The 19,886-nt window shown below is 40.5% G+C and overlaps 1 protein-coding gene across 7 annotated transcripts in view; it reads left to right on the forward strand.

Moving 5' to 3' along the window:
- SORCS2 (sortilin related VPS10 domain containing receptor 2) overlaps positions 1–19,886 on the forward strand; it is a 1,939,515-nt gene that overhangs the window by 553,757 nt on the left and 1,365,872 nt on the right. The gene's annotated exons all lie outside the window — the stretch shown is intronic.

Consider the following 19,886-nt stretch of genomic DNA (forward strand, 5'->3'; position numbering starts at 1 on the left):
TTAGGTACTGGAAAAATAATAGCAAATAATTCTGTAACTGCAAAATCTACAACTATCCTACCCACAAAATTAGAATCATCACAAAAAGACTGGGAAGACCCCCAAACACCACACCATGAAGTCACTGGCAGCTTAACAAAGGAAGCTTATAGGACAGAAGAGGAACAACTGTCATGACCCATTACTGGATGCAGCTATTTATCAATCAATCGATATAAAAATGCTTCAACCTGATCTCGAGTAAATAGAGGACGATCACAATACAATAGGGGAGTGTTATCTCCTAACAATTACTGCAAAAACAACCAGTAGCTTACAATTATAAGGAGTTGCAGAATCTGATAAGCCTCCTGCTTGGTCATCGCTACTCAGTATTCTCATTGCTACAATAAAAGTGCATAACTTCCAGTCTGATAAACTTGAGTTGCAAGTGGAAATGAGCATTCTCTAGTGATCTATGTTGCAAGAAGCAACACAAAAACCTGTAACACAAATGATTTAATACACTCTTCCAAAACAGAGACAAGGCCCTGTCCAAAGACCTGTGCACATTTGCTTAATATTAATAAACTGTCAACCTTATCAAAGTCTTTGGCTGTTGTGGTTCAGAAGAAAAACATGCTAAAAGACGATAATACTAAACTAGAGCCACAGAAGAAATGGGGTGTGCTATTAGAACCACATGCCGACCTTCCATCTTGCTCAGTAACTTATTCCCAAGAGATTGTGCACACAGCTCTGATGCATCTACCATCTTCTGAAATTCATTCAACCCCTAAAATCTCCCTCAGAAAACTGCACATTGTTTTTTACTAACAAGCAATTGGAGGAAGCTTAGGATTTGACCCCTCAGGAACACGTCAAACCACTCACAAAAAGAGAATGCAATTGGCTGAGAAAGGCAGAGAATAGCAGAGCTTTTCTAGAAACACAGATTAACAATGCTGACAGGAAACAAACTAAAATTAACAAACCAGAGTACACATCAATAAGACATGTACATCAACATAAAGTGAATCACATGACCAAATACAGCAAAGATTAATTTAAGCAAAATAAATTATTCTATGAAGAATTAGAAACTCAAAATAATTCAACTCAAATATCAAACTGTGGTGGGGAGAGGAGTAAGTTTAAAACAAAAGAGTCAACGCTGATAATTAATCTTTCACTAACTTCTAAAAAATGAAGCTGAGAATAAAGAAACAAAGAATGATCAACAAAATAATTACATCGGTATATGTGATCATCTAGCTGTTACTTGACATAAAAGGTAGGAAAAAGAACCCACAACAAAGGAAGACACTAAGGGGGTTATTCCAACTTTGGAGGAAGTGGTAATCCGTCCCAAAAGTGACGGTAAAGTGACGGATATACCACCAGCCGTATTACGAGTCCATTATATCCTATGGAACTCGTAATACGGCTGGTGGTAAATCCGTCACATTTGGGACGGATTACCACCTCCTCCAAAGTTGGAATAACCCCCTAAATCTCAAAGGATTGAAACATAAATACTATGGACAGGCGAATCAAACATATCTCAAGATCAAGAAAACTAAGAGGCACATTCTCCTAATCCAGTTGAAAGTATACTAGCAACAGATATTTTATCTACAATATAAATCAGAAGGGACTCTCAACATATGAAATATAGGCAACATTCTCCAATAACTTGAGTCAGTTGAAGACTTTTCACACTTGAAATCAAAACACCTAACCATAATTGGATTTCAACCACACACCCAGTACACTCAATACAAAATCAAACATCAATGGTTGGGTCCACTTTAGGAATATCAAACCCAATTCACAATAAACAGCATGTCTTCTCAAAATGTAGCATTATAGTAACAGGGAAGTTAAAATGCAACTATCCTGAAGTATTAATGCCCACTCAGAATTAAAAAATAACCTAATTTGTCCAAACAAACCCAATAAAAACTGCCAGATTACCAACTATCAATCCAGAATTACAGATGCTAAAAGAAGCTGGAGGCCCAATCTACCCTAACATTCAGAATAGGTCAAGCTTAAAAATATACCTTGAACCAACTATAGGACGCCAATGTAACTTAGATAAAATGCATGAAGATCTGAAATATGTTTGGTCCTGGCTTCCCCTAGCCTTATTTTATACCAAGAAAATTGAATTTATGGCACAAATATATCAATTTATTAAAGCATGTAAATGTGTTCCTGGTCCACCATGAATAGCTGCAGACAATCAAGTAATAGAATTTTGGTGTTCTTTCAATAATCTTCCTTTATCCAGGAAATGGAGGGTGAGGTCTCCTTCCCAATAACTGTATAGTTAGAATATGAAATACCTTTGGTAAGAAAAATTATTTAACTCCTAAGGCAAAACTACAAAAAGGAAATCTATAATGTCATATAGAAATCATTTGTGGTTCCTTTTATTTACAACCTGTAAATCCAATAATCGGAGAGGATTTGGGAATCCTATCAATACTTTATCCCATGGTTACAATGGGGCAAATAATGTTAGCATTAGTGAGCTGACCAGGAGACCGTATATAGAAAATCAGTAGGTACTAATTCTGAATATCAAGTCTCACTAAAGCAAAGTAAGATCCTGTACACCCAGCAGACCATATTATATGACACCAACCACCTGTTGTCAAGCCTAAAAAATCAAACAAAAAAACTGTGCCACAGGCACAAACAGTATCCTAACTGGGCTGTTCGACACAGATTTAGATAATTGGTCTAAAACTTGGTCCTCTTTTAACAACTGCTGTCTGATAAAAACTGATTTTCTGGACTCCTGGAGAGGGCCTATACTTCACCCAATTAAAAAAAAAATGGCCTCTCTGATGACCCAATGAACTACAGGCTGATAGCCCTCATTGATGTGGAAGTTAAATATTTTTCCGGTCTATTGTAAAAAGATCTGGAAGCATAAGCAGAGGAAATAAACACATTGTTTCATTAAATCAAGCTGGTTTTCATATCAGAGTTGGCATTTTAACCAACATAACCACTAACATTACTGATAGACAAATCACGGAAGCTCCACTGTTTGCCTGTTTAGTTGATCTTAAATTATGGTTTGATAAAGTGTCCTGGCGCATTCTGTGGTCAAAGTTGTGCCAATGGGGCTTTCCTCCAAAGTTAATATGAGCAATAAAACTTTAGTATTCGAACACTTGTTCAGAATAAGTTGGGTGATGGCAAAACACGATCAAGGAAAATACCTACAACTAACGGATTAAAACAGCTTTGCATATTGCCCTCCCCTGCTCTTCAACGTATACATTACTGAGTTGAATATACAAATTAGCATAGACAACTCACACCCACCAAAACTCACATTTCAGTTGCTCACAAACTTACAGTACGCTGATGACAATATTCTACTGAGCAAGACTCAGATCGGGCACAGGGCCTAATCTCAGCACTTCAGGTAAATATTACAAACAATAGGTTGTATATTTCTTATCAAGAAAACAAAGGCTATTTCTTTTTGGGCCTATAAGAGGAAAGGTGACACTTGGTTCCTCAAGGGGAACAAAGTTGCTCCAATGGAGACCAACACAGCGATGGGTGTGATTTTGGACTAATAAGGAAATTACAAGGCGATCATCTGTCACTAAAAGCAAAGGGATGTTTGCTAGCATATGGATTCAAAACCAAAAAACACTGATACACATAGCCATTTGAACCACTTTTAAAGATTATAAAATAAAATAAAAAAATATGGGATTGAGATTCTATGTAGGAAAGAAGGTAAAATTCTGAACACAATACAGGCCAATGTATACCAAAATATAGTTTCTTAACAACACCTTGAACACCCAAATCAAACAACACATGGCCCTAGCACTTAGATACCACATTGGAAACACTACAATTGCATAAACTACGGGTATCTGCAATCACAATAACAGATTTCAAAAGATTAGTTAAAACATTCTGTAAATTTATATTGCATCAAAAAGATGAAGACGAATTTCCCAAAAAACACGCAACTTAATTGTGTTGTACCTGTCCAAACATACCAGACAGTAGGACTATCTCAGTGACCATTTTTCAGATTATCTTAAATTGAAGTTTGCATTTTACCACATGCAAGGTTTCTTGACTAAATATCTAAGTTCAAAATGAGAACAGTCTTGGTCTATAGAATCTTGCAAGCTCAGTGGCTACAAAAGCTAAATAATGATACACATTTATGTACTTGCTGGGAGCTATTAGATATCAGCAAAAAGCTAGTACATCATACTTAAAAACCCTAGAGGTACGCATTTACAATCAAGCTCTAATTCAGACTTTAAATGGACAACCCACCCAGTTGAACTGCTAGCTAGTCAGATTTAAGAGCATAACAGCTATATAGGGGCATATTTAAGAAAAAAGGCGCTGCATATAGTGCAGCACCACTTTTCCTGCACCCCTTAGCGCCCTCCCATGCCACCATGTGTGCACCGTATTTAAAATATGGCACAGCATGGCGGTAGTTAGGGGAGTAGTGTCAGACTTTTTTTATACTAGTCTGGCGCTTTGCAGGATTAGCGTAAAAAATTCTGACGCTAATCCTGCAAAGCACCCAGAGGCCCATAGTAACCAATGGAAGCCTCCTTTTAACGCCTGCTCTGAGCAGGCATTACAAGTGCAGAAAAAAATATTGCAAGGAAATCTCCTAGATTTCCTTGCACAATTTTATGGGCCCCCCTAACAAGAGAACACTCTTTTTGCATACATTATACCTGTCGCAGGCATAATGTAGCTCAAAGGGCTGCAAAGTGGCACAATGCATGCATTGCGCCATTTTGTAAATATGGCACAGGGATTTTGGCCTTGTTGGCCCATATTAGTGTCAAAATAAATGACTCTAATGTGGCGCAAGGAGGCGCCAGTGGCTCTTAAATATGCCCCTAAGTTTGGAACAATGGCCCAATCAATGTCGGGCCATGAATAGATAACTGTGTCACTATAAGTAAGTTTTAATAACATGGGAACAAATCGATAAGTTTAAATAATGGCAGCATCAACTTTTTTTCTTCCCTTATTTGTCTGTGGTGAATCTTTCAAATCTCTTTTAAAATTGTATACCTTGTTAGGTTTTATCACTAAGTGAATTTTGCAATAATTTTTGTTGATCGAACAACAGAGAATACCTACCTACCTATAGAGTCAGTCTCATTTTGAGAACTGCAGTAAATGCAAAGCGTGGGCACAAGCTGTGTTTACACTTGACCTATAAATTGTGCTTCCATCAGGGGATTTTGAAATTGCAAATTCCTCTAGATGTTACCTAGTAGAATTTGCAAAGGGAAAACATTTCACAAAATGGAATACTATGTGGTAATAGCAGCTGGTGAGACTTAGGCCCTCATAACAACCCTGGTAGGTCAGTGGAATGGTGGAGGTATTATCGCCAACAGGCTGGCAGTACCTACTTCCACTATTATGACATTGGCGGTTTGGCCAAAGCTAAACCGCCACGTACCACACCGACCGCCACGGCGGTAAAGACCGCTGCGCTGGAGACTTCAGTCTCCAGCCCGGCGAGCGTCACTAGGCCGCCCATGGTATATTATGACCCCACCCACCGCCATGGTTTCAGTGGTTTCGGTACTGCCAGTGAAACCACAGCGGTAGGCATTATCAGTGGCACTGATAGGGGTCTCCCCTACCCCCACCCCTCCCCAGAATGCTCCCCTACCCTGCCCCTCCCTCTCCCGCCCCCTGCATATTCACACACATACACGCACATACATACAATCCCATACACACATGCATACACACATTAACCCACGCATTCATACATACTAATAGCAACACTCATGAACATACATCCAGGCACACACGCAATCTCATGACACAACATGCACGTACACTCACATTCACTCATGCACACATGCATTACACATGGAACATGATACGGTAGGTGGTGTTTTGCTGGCGTGGCGCTGCTGCTGGCAGCAGTGCCAGCTTACCGCTGTCCACCACAATGACCGTTGATGGAATTTCGCCATCCTTATGGTGGTATTCCGTCTACGGTCATAATGCCATGGACAGTCGGTAGCCACGGCCACTGTATGTTGGCGGCCGTCGCCATGGCGATAGGCAGCATTTGCCGCCAATGTCATAATGAGGGCCTAAGTCCTCACAGCATCTCTCCCAAAGCAGTTTTTGCACCTATATTTCAACCTCTCAGATTTGGGAAATGTATAAGCACATCCTGCTGTTTTAAACCGTGGCAGCCCTGTGGTCTGAATGAAGGTGAATCCTACTAACACAAGGATAAGGAATGTTTTACACCATTGTTTGTTGGCTTCTGAGCTGGACTCAGGTGGCATGTTTCAGGCTGTGTCCTGAATTTACTCTCATAATGTGACATGAAGTGTCATTTCTAGGGACAGTTCCATTCAACTCTTCAGGATCTCATTGGGTGAAAGTAGCATCTCTTTTTCTGAGCCACTAAGGTCCTCATTGTGAGTTGTGGTATCTAACCCAGAGTGCTAACTCTGGGTGAGATACTACCCCTGGGCATTACGAGTAGCCTGGTATCCAAGGGCCGAAACATTGCTTCTAGTTTTACGTATTCACACCTGCTGAGCCCAGAACACTTGCAGGAACATGGTCAAGGGCAATAGGCAGGCATACAGCCTGACTTTAAAACATACACAATGAGGGGCCCCTAAACAAACATCAGGAACAATACGATGTATTTTAGACAAAGGAAATATTTCCACAGGTCAGTCCAAATTGCACCATGTAGGTATAGAGTCAAATACGAACACTTGATCAGTCCAAAATTTATTCAAAATGTGTTTACACATTAAACAGTATGTAGTCCAAGGAAATTTGTACTTCCAGCTTTCCAGCCAACACGTGTTTCGTCTTTAGGAATAGTTTACATCCCTTACGACTTCTTCAGGGCTAGAAATCATAAATAATACAAACGAGTTAAGACCAAAATGCTCAATCGTCAAACTAGTAATAAGTATGTGTCAAAGCCCAAAGGGAGGTGAGATGCGAAAATTAAATCACCTCAAACTAGGTGAGAGGGAAATAGAACACCCACTGACAATTACTCGAAAAAACTTCAACAAAAACCCACAACCACTATGAGAGTAAAAGCCAACCGCATGCTACCGATATGTGATAGTATTACTTATGAACTAAGTCTCAACCACCAACGTGTAACCCATAGTGCCATATTAAAAATACACATGTAAAAAAAACGCAATACCTTACAAGTCCATTACACACTTAAGTAGTATCCAGTAATGCCGGTTAATCCCAAACCGATATTCTCCAATATATAAATTGACCGAGTAGAATTTCAATGAACTGTCAAGAAAGAACAAATATCTTTCAAAGAACTGCAGTTCACACACTTATATCCACAAAAGTGGTAATATATGCCAACTATGCATGAATAGTGAAGTATACAGGAGTGGTGACTAGTAGTACCTCTGTAACAAGAATCATAATTCTAAAGTGCCTACAAACCGTTACTTATATCGCAAGCATTAGAAAACTAATATAATCTTGTTCGAGTACATAGTACAGGTCACAAACAACCTATTCAGCTAAACACTCAAGACTCACCCCAATACTCCGCAAATATCGTCTCCGTATAAACTTATCGGCGTCTTAGTGCCAGAACGCCTAGCGAGTGCGCTATCAGCACGCACAAGAACTCAGAAGTTAAATATACTTCCGGGTTCCCTCTCAGTCCCGAGGGCAGCAAAATCAAGGACGAACCAACGATCAGCCACATCTGAAAATAACGTCTTAGTAAGCAAAGAAACGTCCGTTCCTGACAGCAACATGTAAAAATAAATCCGAACGGAAGAACTTGCTTCGCTGTTTTAGGAAAATCCTCGTGACAGTTAAAATAACCCCAATGAGAAAATTGCATTTGACAATCTGTCATAAATAGTTAAGTGTTGATAGGAGAACAACACGCTGCCACCGATTATCCACAACATTTTTCCTTAATCTTTCATTTAAAAAAAATTCACATCACTAAAATTGTGTTACCAAACACACAATTAAATCCAAGCTGTAAGTATCTCAATGTGCCAGTATAAAGAACCCGAATACATCTTGCCAAAAATCAATGTGAATGAATTGAGGCCCCCATATTGATTATACTTATGACGTTTGAGAATCTTGACATGTAACTCATGAATATAGATATAACTCCAATACTTAAACAGTGATATTAAGGCAAAACATTTACATGTACACCTGCACAGTTAACAATTGAGGCCCGTATTGATTAAACTTATAATGTTTGAGAATCTTGGCATACCACTTGTGAGTACAGATATATCTTGAGTACTTGAACAGTAATAGTCAGGCAAAACATTTACATGTACACCTGCACAGTTAACACTATCAATGTGGTCAATGAAAACATCCTAAATCACTGATATTCAGAAATTAGTCCCCCAGGAAAAATTCCAATTCTCTATCGGAATTCAAACCTGATTCTACAGCTTTTAATCTCATGATCCATAATGCTTCTTGTCTGCCTTTGCCTCCATCAACCACAGGTGTAGCTTTCAACACCGACCTCCCCCCAAAGAATGTCTCTACCCTGCCCTGATTCCTGGTACTGTTTAACCCGTCTACTCCTACTGGCAATCTTGTTCTGAATATTCAATGGTCTGTGTAATTATTCCTCATGACATTGAGAAAACTCTTATTGACGGATTCCGGCTATCTGGTCTCCTGCAACAAAATCCCCAAAAAATCTGATGGGGGCCAAAGTGTTGCCTGACCTCACAAACAAACAGATAATGTGCCCGTGCTTCCTTCCGTTAGTGTAATGGATAACTTTAGCATGAACATAGCTATCTCTACTAGGCTCCAAATCAAAAGACTAAGATGCATACAGCAATGTCAAATGCTTAGGTAGCACACACTCACCTACTTTTAACACCAAATGTTCTTTTCATTTAGAAGCTCTCCTTAACCAGCTCATGTGGTATACGTAGCAAATGTTGTCTCCTGTCTATGCAGGAGATGTCTGCATAGTAAATGCACTTTCCATTTTGAGAGTGTGTTAGTTTCTGGGGGAAAAGCTCCATATTTTGCTGATGGTCAATTTACCAGCAGTCCAGTCTGCCTGAAGGTGGAGGAGAATGATTTTACAATATGACAAGGTAGGCAAGGAGGAATGGAAAGAGGTTAGCAGCTTTCCAAGCACAGGGAAGAGAGCAGAAGGGGATCCACAAACACAGTGAACACACATCAGCATCTAGGAATCATGCAGGATTGGGAAGCGGGGGATGCAGGCACAGATAGGACATTAATCCTACTAGCACAATGAAGTCTGAATTGAAAATAAATGACATAAATGAGATATTCCTATGATTTAATGTATGTAATTTTAAACTATGTCATACAAATTATGTTCTAGTTTGCACAATTGCTCGATGAATCTGGACTTCACAATAAATTAACATAACCTCCTGCTATTGCAAAAATAAATGGTCTGTCACACAAAGTGCGTTAGATGTAAATGCATCTGGAACTTAAAAAGAAGGTTCTTTATTATTATGTAAATGAACTTAGACTCCAACTTGACAGGGTTAATCATGGCCAGTACTATTTTCCTACTTATTTTCAAGGTATTTTTGCTAAGTTGCTTTTTCCTCAGGAAGTTTATGGTAAGTAATCAGCTAGTAAAGAAAATGCAGAAATTCAGTATATTGACTTTTGTTTGAATATTCATTAGGAGTAGGGTTTACAGACTGTGTACTCCTCAGACAGCCAATGCGAAAAACACAGTTAACATTTTTGCAGTCAGGGAATGCATATTTTTTTTAAATCGGAAAATAAGAAATCCCAAATAGGGATTTCCTAATTGCAATTCACTAACTGCATGTACAAAGGATTTCCTAATTATGACCAGTTGCAAAATGGCCATTTAGGAAATACAATTACCATTGATTCGGATCTGGTGGTAACCAGATTCAACCTTAAAAAAAAATCACCCAAAATACATGTGGCTCATTCAAAATCGCGGCTCTTTATGTCCTTGCGAGGAGTATAGACTCAGTAGTGAGGTAATTTTCTGAATTATTTGCTGAGTTACAACCCCAACAGCTAGAAGCAGTGCAGTCCCACCACATGTGCAGGTATAGTACTGTCTACACCTTTTGGCTTCAGGCAGTCACAGTCATAGCAGTGACAGGATGAGTGTCACAAAATGCATTTTCTAGGTGTGTCACATGTTTCTGGACATCATGGTTAGCAAATTACACAAATACATATGTTTACCAAATATGCACCAATAGTAATGTTTTACAGGGTAGTACAGTTTCCCCATGAATTTGGCTGTGCTAATGGCACACATATTGCCATATGCCCCCCTGTGCAAATGAGTTCATACAAAGAAATATGAAAAGCACTGATTCACACAATGTACAGGTACTGTGTGATACCTCATGCATCAGAACTGACCATGTAGGCAGATTCCCAGCTATTACCTATGACTCCTTCATGTTCCTTCACAGTGGAATAACTAACTGACTGTCTCAGGGTGAATTTAGTGATGGACTATTATTTGGTAATAGAATTGCAAACTCAATTCATACAGTGTACATAAGTGTATTTGTAGTGTGACCTAATGCTTTCTCCTTCTCATACTATTAAAATAGATGGTGCATATACCTTGCACCCTTGCATACTGACACCATAATTAAATCCAAGAACAATACCTGAAAGACAGTACAACAGGGTGCATAAGACAACACAATCAATTATAGAATGTACCTTTGGTGTACCGAAGTCTAGGTTCAGATGTCTACACAAGACTTGTGGAGCACTGAGATGTGTTGCAAAATAATTGCCACATGCTCCATTCTCCACAACATAGCCATGAGCAAGGGTCTGCACAACATCGACCTAGAGGCCGAATCAGATGACATATTACCACCACTACAGGTGCAGCAGGACAGGACACATGTAGGAGATGGTTGTGTACGATGCACAGAGATCACTAACAGCTATTTTTGAGGTGAGGGTGATTACATCTAAGAAATAGACATCACACATGATGGTAATGCATTGTGCATTTCTGAAAGATCACCTTTTATTTCGGTTGGGACAATAATGTATCCCTCCTAAATCAACTGTATCCATTGTGGATGTAACATTGTTTCAACAAGGCAACAAAGTATGTCATAACAAAACAAAGTAGACTCATTACTCTGAGGGCTCAGTGGATTCACATTTTTTGGCCTACGGGGTTGGTTGGCTTCTCACTAACATTGGCCTGTGGAAGAGGGGACATGTCAGGTCCAGAGGAGTTTTGGTGTGTACACCTGGTACAGCATCCCTCTTGCATAGATGTGGCAGTGGTGCTATAGCCGTCTTCACCCACAGGTGACAGCAGAATGTTAGGGACCAACAGGTTGAGTGTCTGTATGTTTACAAGGGCTGTAGTCACCTGTACTAGCCCACGTGCAACATCCTAAGAGCATCTTTTGGCTAGGTTTGCACCATAGCAGTATCACGTGCATGCAAACTGGCTACAGTTCCACTGCTAGCAAGCAGATAGCCTTTCAGACTCTTTAGCGTACAAAGTTGAATACATAATACATGCAAAGACTTGCACAAAAGTATTGTAAATTTACAAAAACAGCTCTGCAGTTATTGTTCAATCTATTAGACTTTAGGAAAATCATTTTTGCCTTGCTAACACATTTGGCTCTGCCTTATGCGTCTAATTGAAATATTCTTTAAAAATATTTTTCTCTGAAAGACAATTTTAGAAACAGGAGTAAGTAATTCCTGACTGGGTGCAGGGAGATTATTCATGGCAAGTGTCCCAGAATTTACTTTTCATTTTCAGTATCCAATAGCACAGGTTTGCTCCCTGATATGTGACATGCACAGGTGAAAATTTCAAACTGAAAGACTGGAGATAGAGTTTATGCCAGGGGTGCTGCTTTTCATTTGGTGTAAATTCCTGTTGTCTTTTTTGGAATAAAAAACAGGGTAAAATACAATGTGTTTCCTAATTTGCGGTTTCCTATGAAGAAAATCGCAATTTAGCGATTTCCTAAATTGCTATTTTCTAATAGCGAATGTGAATCCGTAGGAATTGCTATTAGGAAATTGCAGATTCCAAACATTCTGTTTTGCGGTTACCTTAGTGGCGTAACATATTTAGTCATCACACATGTATGCCTTTGATTCAATTTCTAATTTTTGTTATTTAAATCCAGTAAAGTCTAGTGGATATTTCTTTGTTCAATAAATAAAGGTTTTACTTTAAAGTTGTTTGTAACATGATAGCTATTAAGGGTCATGACATTTGCATGTCCTGAAATGAGGCTTCAGTACCCTTTTTGCTACCACTCATCATTTAGGTGTCGTAAAGGTTTCTATTTACATCCACATCTTTTTGCTTATATTAGGAACCAACACATTATATGATGCTATGCTGGTTTATCTTGTAGTCAACCTGACATTACAGCCCTGTTGCAACAGTTCTCTTCAACTGAATGCTCCGCTAAGCATGTCACAATTCGCATTAGCAACATAACAGGAGATGTAAAGATGAATCACGGAAGCGAGGGGGTTAGAAATTATGTAAAACAGACAGAAAACCCTGACTGGCAGACAGTCAGCAACAATGGAAAGTATTGGATACAAACTAGGTTAAGATCCAGGTCATCTCCATAGTGTTTGTGGTCAGACTTTTCATGAGGATTCTCCCTAACTGATAAACTAACCTGACTGACAGCTGAGGAGGTAAATGAAGAAACTGGGATTCAAGGAGGGACCATCCAATTTAGGCAGCAGGTCAGGACTGCCAGATCTCCAGAACTGACTATTCATTCGGCGGATGAATACTCTAAAGAGGTGTATGCGGGGTCGTTTGCTTCTTACTATATTCTTCAAATGTATCTTTTTTCCTTTATAAAATTGTTTTTATTATCACTGTAAATAGTTCTGTTTCATATGGATCAACATCCCATGACAGAAATATCAATAATAATAAATTAAATAGATGTTTAAAAAAATAACACTGATTTATAAAGGCATCTTAAACGGTCAAGTTTAGCTTGTAGAATGGTGACAACATAGCTCAATATGCATCTAATCAGACCTGTGAGTGAGGAGCCACGGAGAAAAGTGTGATCAAGATAAACTGCAATTTAAGGCACAAACTAGAATAGCATGTGCGGAAGAGACATGGTCACAGTGCTTAATTTGAGCCGGTGGTTTCTAGCGCTCTGCATCTGCAGTTAAATTATAACTCCGACACTTATGACAGTCTGGTACATAGTGGCACTGTCTTTGTAATTTTCAAATGAGCATAACAACAGGTGTTTAATAATTCAACGTACGTTAACAGTGACTAATGCCTGCCACCGAAGCCATTCAACTTTAGGTGGCCTAGGCTAGTCTGAACCGTCCCACTTGTATGAGTGTGATGGTTTGTATTTGTGTTGGTACTGTCATTTGCAACGCTGACAGCACCTATGGGTGGTGTAAGCTGCAGCGGCCCCCTGACAAGGGTCTTCCCCTTATTTTTTTACAAATTAAGCATTGCATGGCCACTTAAAGAACTGTAGGAACACCCTATCACCAGGAAAGACTCCAGGCCCAGATGGCTTCCCAGCAGAGCTGTACAACAGATGTGGCGATATCCTAGGTCCTCACCTACTCAATATGTATGATGAAGCAGAAAGAAACGGTCAATTACCCTCCGGAGTCGACCAAGCCACAATAGTGGTAATCCCCAAGACCCAGCCTCTGTCGCGGGACCGCTCGCATACCGGCCCATCTCTCTCTTGAACACCGAGATTAAAGTGTTTTCTTCAGTTCTCACCTCCAGGCTGAAGATAGCGCTCCCGTCATTGATACATCTGACCAATGTGGTTTCATGCCCTCCCGAAGCACTAGACACTGCATCAGGCGTCTGCACCTGGCCCTGGCACATCGCTGGGCCTTGACTTGATCCCCCTTGGCTCTACTTCTTCTCGACTTCAAAAAAGCCTTCGATACAGTGGACTGGTCCTACCTTGACTGTGTTCTGCGAGGTAATGGAATTGGTCCCAAATTCCGTGGACTAGTGGGGCTACTTTATTCTAACCCGACTGCCATAGTGCAAGTAAATGGAGTGGTCTTTGACCCGTTTCCTATCAGCCGAGACACTCGTCAGGGTTGCCCCCTGTCCCCGCTGCTCTTCGAACTAGTAATAGAGCCTTTGGCAAAATTGCTGCGTGAAGACCCTCTTATAGAGGGATGGTCTTGGCCTGCGGGATCGGAAGACCGGGTGACACTTTACGCAGATGATGTTCTCCTCTATATCGCCAATCCGGCCATATCTTGCCGATCTTAGACCTCTTCTCAGAGGCCTCAGGCCTAACCTTAAACCCCCACAAATCTCTGCTGGTTCCTCTGCACCCCTTGAGGGAATATATTGACTGGCAACACAACATCCCCATCCATCGAAATAGTTTCAAATACCTAGGAGTACACATCTCACTTATCCCAGACCTAGCATGGGAACTTAATGTCACACCACTTATTACAAGAATCAAAGACGATCTTCAACGTTGGCGACCCCTACCCCCCAATCTGCTTGGGAGAATAGCTCTCTACAAAATGATGATCCTTCCTAGCCTCCTCTACTTCCTTCAGAACTTCCCATACTCAATCCCCAAGAAATGGTTCACAGAAATGGACTCAGTAGCGTGCCAATTCCTGTGGAGTGGCACCCGTCCTAGACTGGCACTCGTTACATGCCAAAGAGACGTCTACGACGGAAGGCTGGGAATGTCCAACCTATATTACTACTACCTCGCAATGCACTTGGTCGTGATCAACGACTGGGTGGGAGGTGGCTGGACAGACCCCGCATACCGACTGGAACTTCACACATTGAGCTACCCCCGGATCTTTGATGCCCTTTATGGCTGCCTGATTCCCCGGGCTGTCCGAGATGTGACTAAAGCGATCTTGCTAGGGTGACGCGCAGCCCAGAAGGTGTCAGGCTGGTGGGGTCGTCTCACTCGACGGACTCCTATTTGGCATGGAAAACTACTCGCGGAAGTTGTGGGGCTGGGAGGATTCCAGAGATGGGATAACATAGGAATTTCAATACTGGGAGACGTCTGGGGGGGATCTCACCTGCAAACCTTTGGGGATCTTTTGGGACTTTCTCACTAAACAGGACACAGTTCCACAAATACTTACAGCTTTGCCATGCTTTACTAATGCACGACAAGCAGGAGAACACATCCCCGACTATAGTACCATGGAGGCAAAGGTACTGATGGGGAATCTGGGCAAGGGAGGTGTCTCCCAGATTTACTGCTCATTAATAGCCAACACCTCACATTCTCTTGAGGGACTTCGTCACAGATGGGAGGACTGGGTGGGTCCAATGGAGGAGGAGGACTGGAGGGAAGCGTTGATGGCCCCCTGGGCCCTTACGATGGCCACTCTATTTCGCTTGCTCCAGGCCCTCTACCTGCATACGGCATATCTCACACCCGCAAAATTACACAAAGCAGGTCTCCGGCCCACAGCCGACTGTCCCCGGTGTTCCAATCCAGAGGTGGACTTCTTCCATATGATATGGACATGCCCAGTTATTGTGACTTATTGGAAGGCGGTCATGAGAGTGGTCTCTGGGGTCCTGCAAGAAGACGTGGAGGTGGCTCCATTATCACTTATACTGGGGGTCATGGGAGATGTGGGGTTGAGGAGGGCGGACCGGATTTTCCTGGGAGTGGCATGTCTGGTGGCGAAGAGAGACATCATGATGTGTTGGAAGGCCGAAACAGCTCCGGCACTAAGTAAATGGAGACGAGGGGTGGACTGGTGTGCACAGCGTGAGAAGTTGGTGTCTGAAGCCAGGGGGTGCCCATCCAAATACGATAGGGTGTGGGGGAAGTGGGAGGCCACGATCAGCACGTAGCGTGTAAAGAATAGCACAACGAAAAGAGGGGTGCCATTACCAAAGGAGAAGTGGAGAGGACCTCCTCCCCTTCCTTCCCTCTAACCCCCCTATCCTTCCTCAAGTGACCGAGACCGTGTTCACAACTACCATATTGACACACAGATATCACATACAGAGTTCTGACTGGACCGGGGGGCTCACTGTACTCGAGCATTAGTTTATCATGTTATATGTATGTGTATTATTATTTCACTATTTTCTGCAAATCAATAAAAATCTCTTTATAAAAAAAAAAGAACTGTAGGTGGGTACCTTAGTAGCACTAGGAGTCGGTTGTAGTACCAGATGTCATGAATAATATGGCCTTTCTATGGAGTGAATTAATCATCCCTGGATTTAAACAAGCGACTTTGGATACAAGTGAATTAAAACGTATTGACCACTGTTCAGTGTGCTAAGTGGTTAATTTCTTATTCTGCATATATGGGCATGAACTGAACGCAAGGATGCATATTGAGGAGAAGGTCAGTTAATAGAAGTTATTGCCTGACAGCATGTGGGCAATATGTCTATAATATCTGGAAGCCTGCAATCCCTACAAAAAACCTTCTCTGATTTTCCTTTTATGGTGTTTTTGTAAATTCACTAGCTATCCATGTTACAAAAATGACACACTTATTGAACTGTAACAACATATTACAATGGAGTTCTAAAGCCATAAGGTCTGATGCCAGAACACAAGGTAGTTTTTCAGCTTTCCTGACTGTGCTTGTTTGAAATGAGCAATCATTTACAGAAAATAAATATTTATGACAGCATGTTTATTTTTGCTCAGCTGTAGTTCATTACATAACAAAAAGCACAAACCTCTCTGCATGTTACCACACATTCTGAACTACGTAGTTTTTTTTAAAGTGGTGCATCAAACTCTTCATGAGTTTTTGAAATAAATTACAAGCTGCTCACTGATGTGTATTTTGCACTACAGATTCCTCGTTTATTCACCATATTCAACCATACTTTCATAGGTAGGATCAAGATACCTAGGATTAAGACTTTTAGGGCAAGGTTGTGGATGTGATCATTGTAATATATGGGCTAAAATAAACTCTCTGCTATGGTGAAGGGAAATTGTTAATCACCCTGGAGTTCTATGACTTTATAATGGAACACAGCCTTCAAGTTTGTTCTTCTTTTTAGTCATGGTATTTCTTGTCGAGTATTTATCAGTAGCTGAGATTAATTCAATGATTTCATCCATCACTTTTTGTATACTTTAATCCCCTGCACACTCTGTTACTTGAATCAAGCTATACCTGGCTGATGAGCCCTAACTACATGAAACCAGTCCTGTGTTGTTTGTGCTCCGGTTCAGGGAGGACCTGGCCTGGCAAATCGGGATGGACTGTTCCCACTGGAGTCAAACAGACTGATTTGCATATGGCTGGGGCCAAACTGAGGTGGCTTGGTGTGCAAAATACAATGGACTGGGATGCAGCCACGACTATTTGCCAGTGGCTGAGATTAATTCAAGCATTTCATCCATCACTTTTTTGTATATTAGGCTGTAACATAAGTCACTGCAAAAGACAAAGGACCACTTCTTAACTGTCCCATGCTTCAAGGATAAACAATATACATTCTATAAGAGAAAATGCCACTGACCAATAGTTAGGCACATGCAAACTGCATCATAAACATGTTAGACAGTCATAGCAAGTGAAAATGCCACAGGATCTTAATATCCTTTGCACTATTGCATGTTATGGCTGTGAGATGGCATGAGTTGTTTATTCAGCCCATAATTGTCACAATTTGCTCCGTGGCCTAGAGGATAAACCACACATGTATTGAATGTGCAAGCTGTTATACAAGAACTAATATGTCTTTAAGGTAATATGGAAAAGGATATGGCTATTCAACCTCCACTGAACTGCTTCATGGGTTAGGTTAGGCGTATGCAGCTGGCACAAATTTGGTGAAATTCTTTTTCCAAAATAAAGGGTGGTGTGGTTGATAACCACACTGGGAAAAATATAAGGGTTTTAAGTGTCATGCTTGACCACTGGTTCCTTCTTCTGTTGTACTGAGCATCGTGCTGGTCTTCTGCATTTTGTACATGATGCAACTCTTCAAAAAGTAGTCACAGAGACTCTGTTAAGGATTATTGCATTAGTACACACATGGTGCAACTGGTAAAAGTTGAAATAAGAAGCAGTCCTCTTTAGCATGAAAAAGACCAAGAGCTGGTGATTATACTTCATCTTGTGACAAAAATATCATGCTGGGAACCCAACAACATCCTGGATATCTCGAGTGCTGTACCATGCCTCGGAGGAATAAAGTGGTATTCGCTTCTAACTCATCCATAATTAAATTGTGCAAAAATGTTCTTTGCATTTGGAAGTAATTATGCAAATTGACCTGTGTTTTTTACTGTGAACTACAGAGGTGGAGAACGGGAGAGAAGAGGAGTCAGGGGTAAAAGATCTAGGTGAAATAAAATAAGACAAATTGGTGACCTGCCAGGGTCGAAGAGGACAAGGAACCTGATTGAGTTGAAGCCTGAAAAGCCTGTCCTTGGGAAGGAATATCTTATGCGCTCCAAAAGCGAAAATCTATATCAAATTGAGCAACAAAGATGTGTGCATATAATTTTTTTCATTATATTTGGGGCCTTTAGATTTTTTTAAAGTTGCAATTTGAAATTTTATATGTATGTATTCAACACAGAAGTGCTCACTCGCCTGAATGAAGTTAAGGAGAAGGCACTTTAAAAATGTGAAACCTGCATATATTGCTAAAGATGGATAGTGGTTGAACAGCGAAACGCTAAAATCAGTTCCATCCAAAATGAGATATTCCTCATTAATGATTGGCACGTGGCCAAATGCTTCTGAGCTTTACACCTCATCCTCTCAGTAGATACGATTCTTAGTGGGTGATACACGGCACAGAACTTTGCTAAGGTACCCAGGTTAAGCAGTTCTAAAACAGTTTAGATTAGCTCGGGATGCTGTAGGCTGTTGCCATACTTGATATATTTCCATCAGACATTGGTAGACTATTCCCTTAAATCTTCTTATCTTGGCTACTCCCTGAACATGACCTGTAATTTATCCAGGATGAAGTGATGAGAGTTCTGTTTAAGTTGGAGAAGTATGATGAACTATAACTAAATCTTCCTGACTGCAAGGTTGAGTTAAGGATATGTAATGACTAAAACCAAGCAGTCTGACTTGACTAGGATCATCTTTACATTTTACTGTTTTGAAGCACCAAAAGATAATGATTGGTCGAAAGATGTATGTTAATGTGTTCACTATCGAATGGTGAAAGTGAAACTGTTGATAAACTATTAAACTAGATTTTTGTCGGAATGTGTCGTGCCTTCCAGAAAATATTTGTTTAAGTGACTTACTCAGTGTTGTTTCTGAGGTTTCAAGACGAGTGAATTGGTGTGTTTTATGGGTACCTTATTAGTATGTATAATGTCGGGACGTGATTTGAATTGTAGGTTCTGGTGGCTCAACCTAGTAAAATCCAACACAGATCTTCGGGGATCTGTTAAATAGCTCTTCATTTGATGATATATTACCATTATTCAGCTGCAATGTTTTTTGGTTTCAGAAGGTAAGTTGAACTGAACTGACAAAACAAGAATCAGGTATAATGCATAAGTTGCAAGTTTCACATATATTCCTTTATATGTGCTAGTAAAAATGGTGTTGGCTACAGAAGAACAGAAATTAAAATCAAATAGTTTTTATACAGGTGTACCTTCCATTAGTCCACTAGTGTAAATGCATTTTCTGGGTCTCCTTTTTTTTTTTCATTGCTAATTCTTGTGTGTATTATGTAGCCAACCGAGATGCAAGAAACGCAGAATACATGGTTCGAATATTCAGATTCAACACCTAGGGCCAGATGTACTAAAATGCAATTTTGCATTTCCTAACTAGCGACTTCATAG

This window comes from Pleurodeles waltl, chromosome 1_2 (genome assembly GCF_031143425.1).
Source record: "Pleurodeles waltl isolate 20211129_DDA chromosome 1_2, aPleWal1.hap1.20221129, whole genome shotgun sequence".
NCBI lineage: Eukaryota > Metazoa > Chordata > Amphibia > Caudata > Salamandridae > Pleurodeles > Pleurodeles waltl.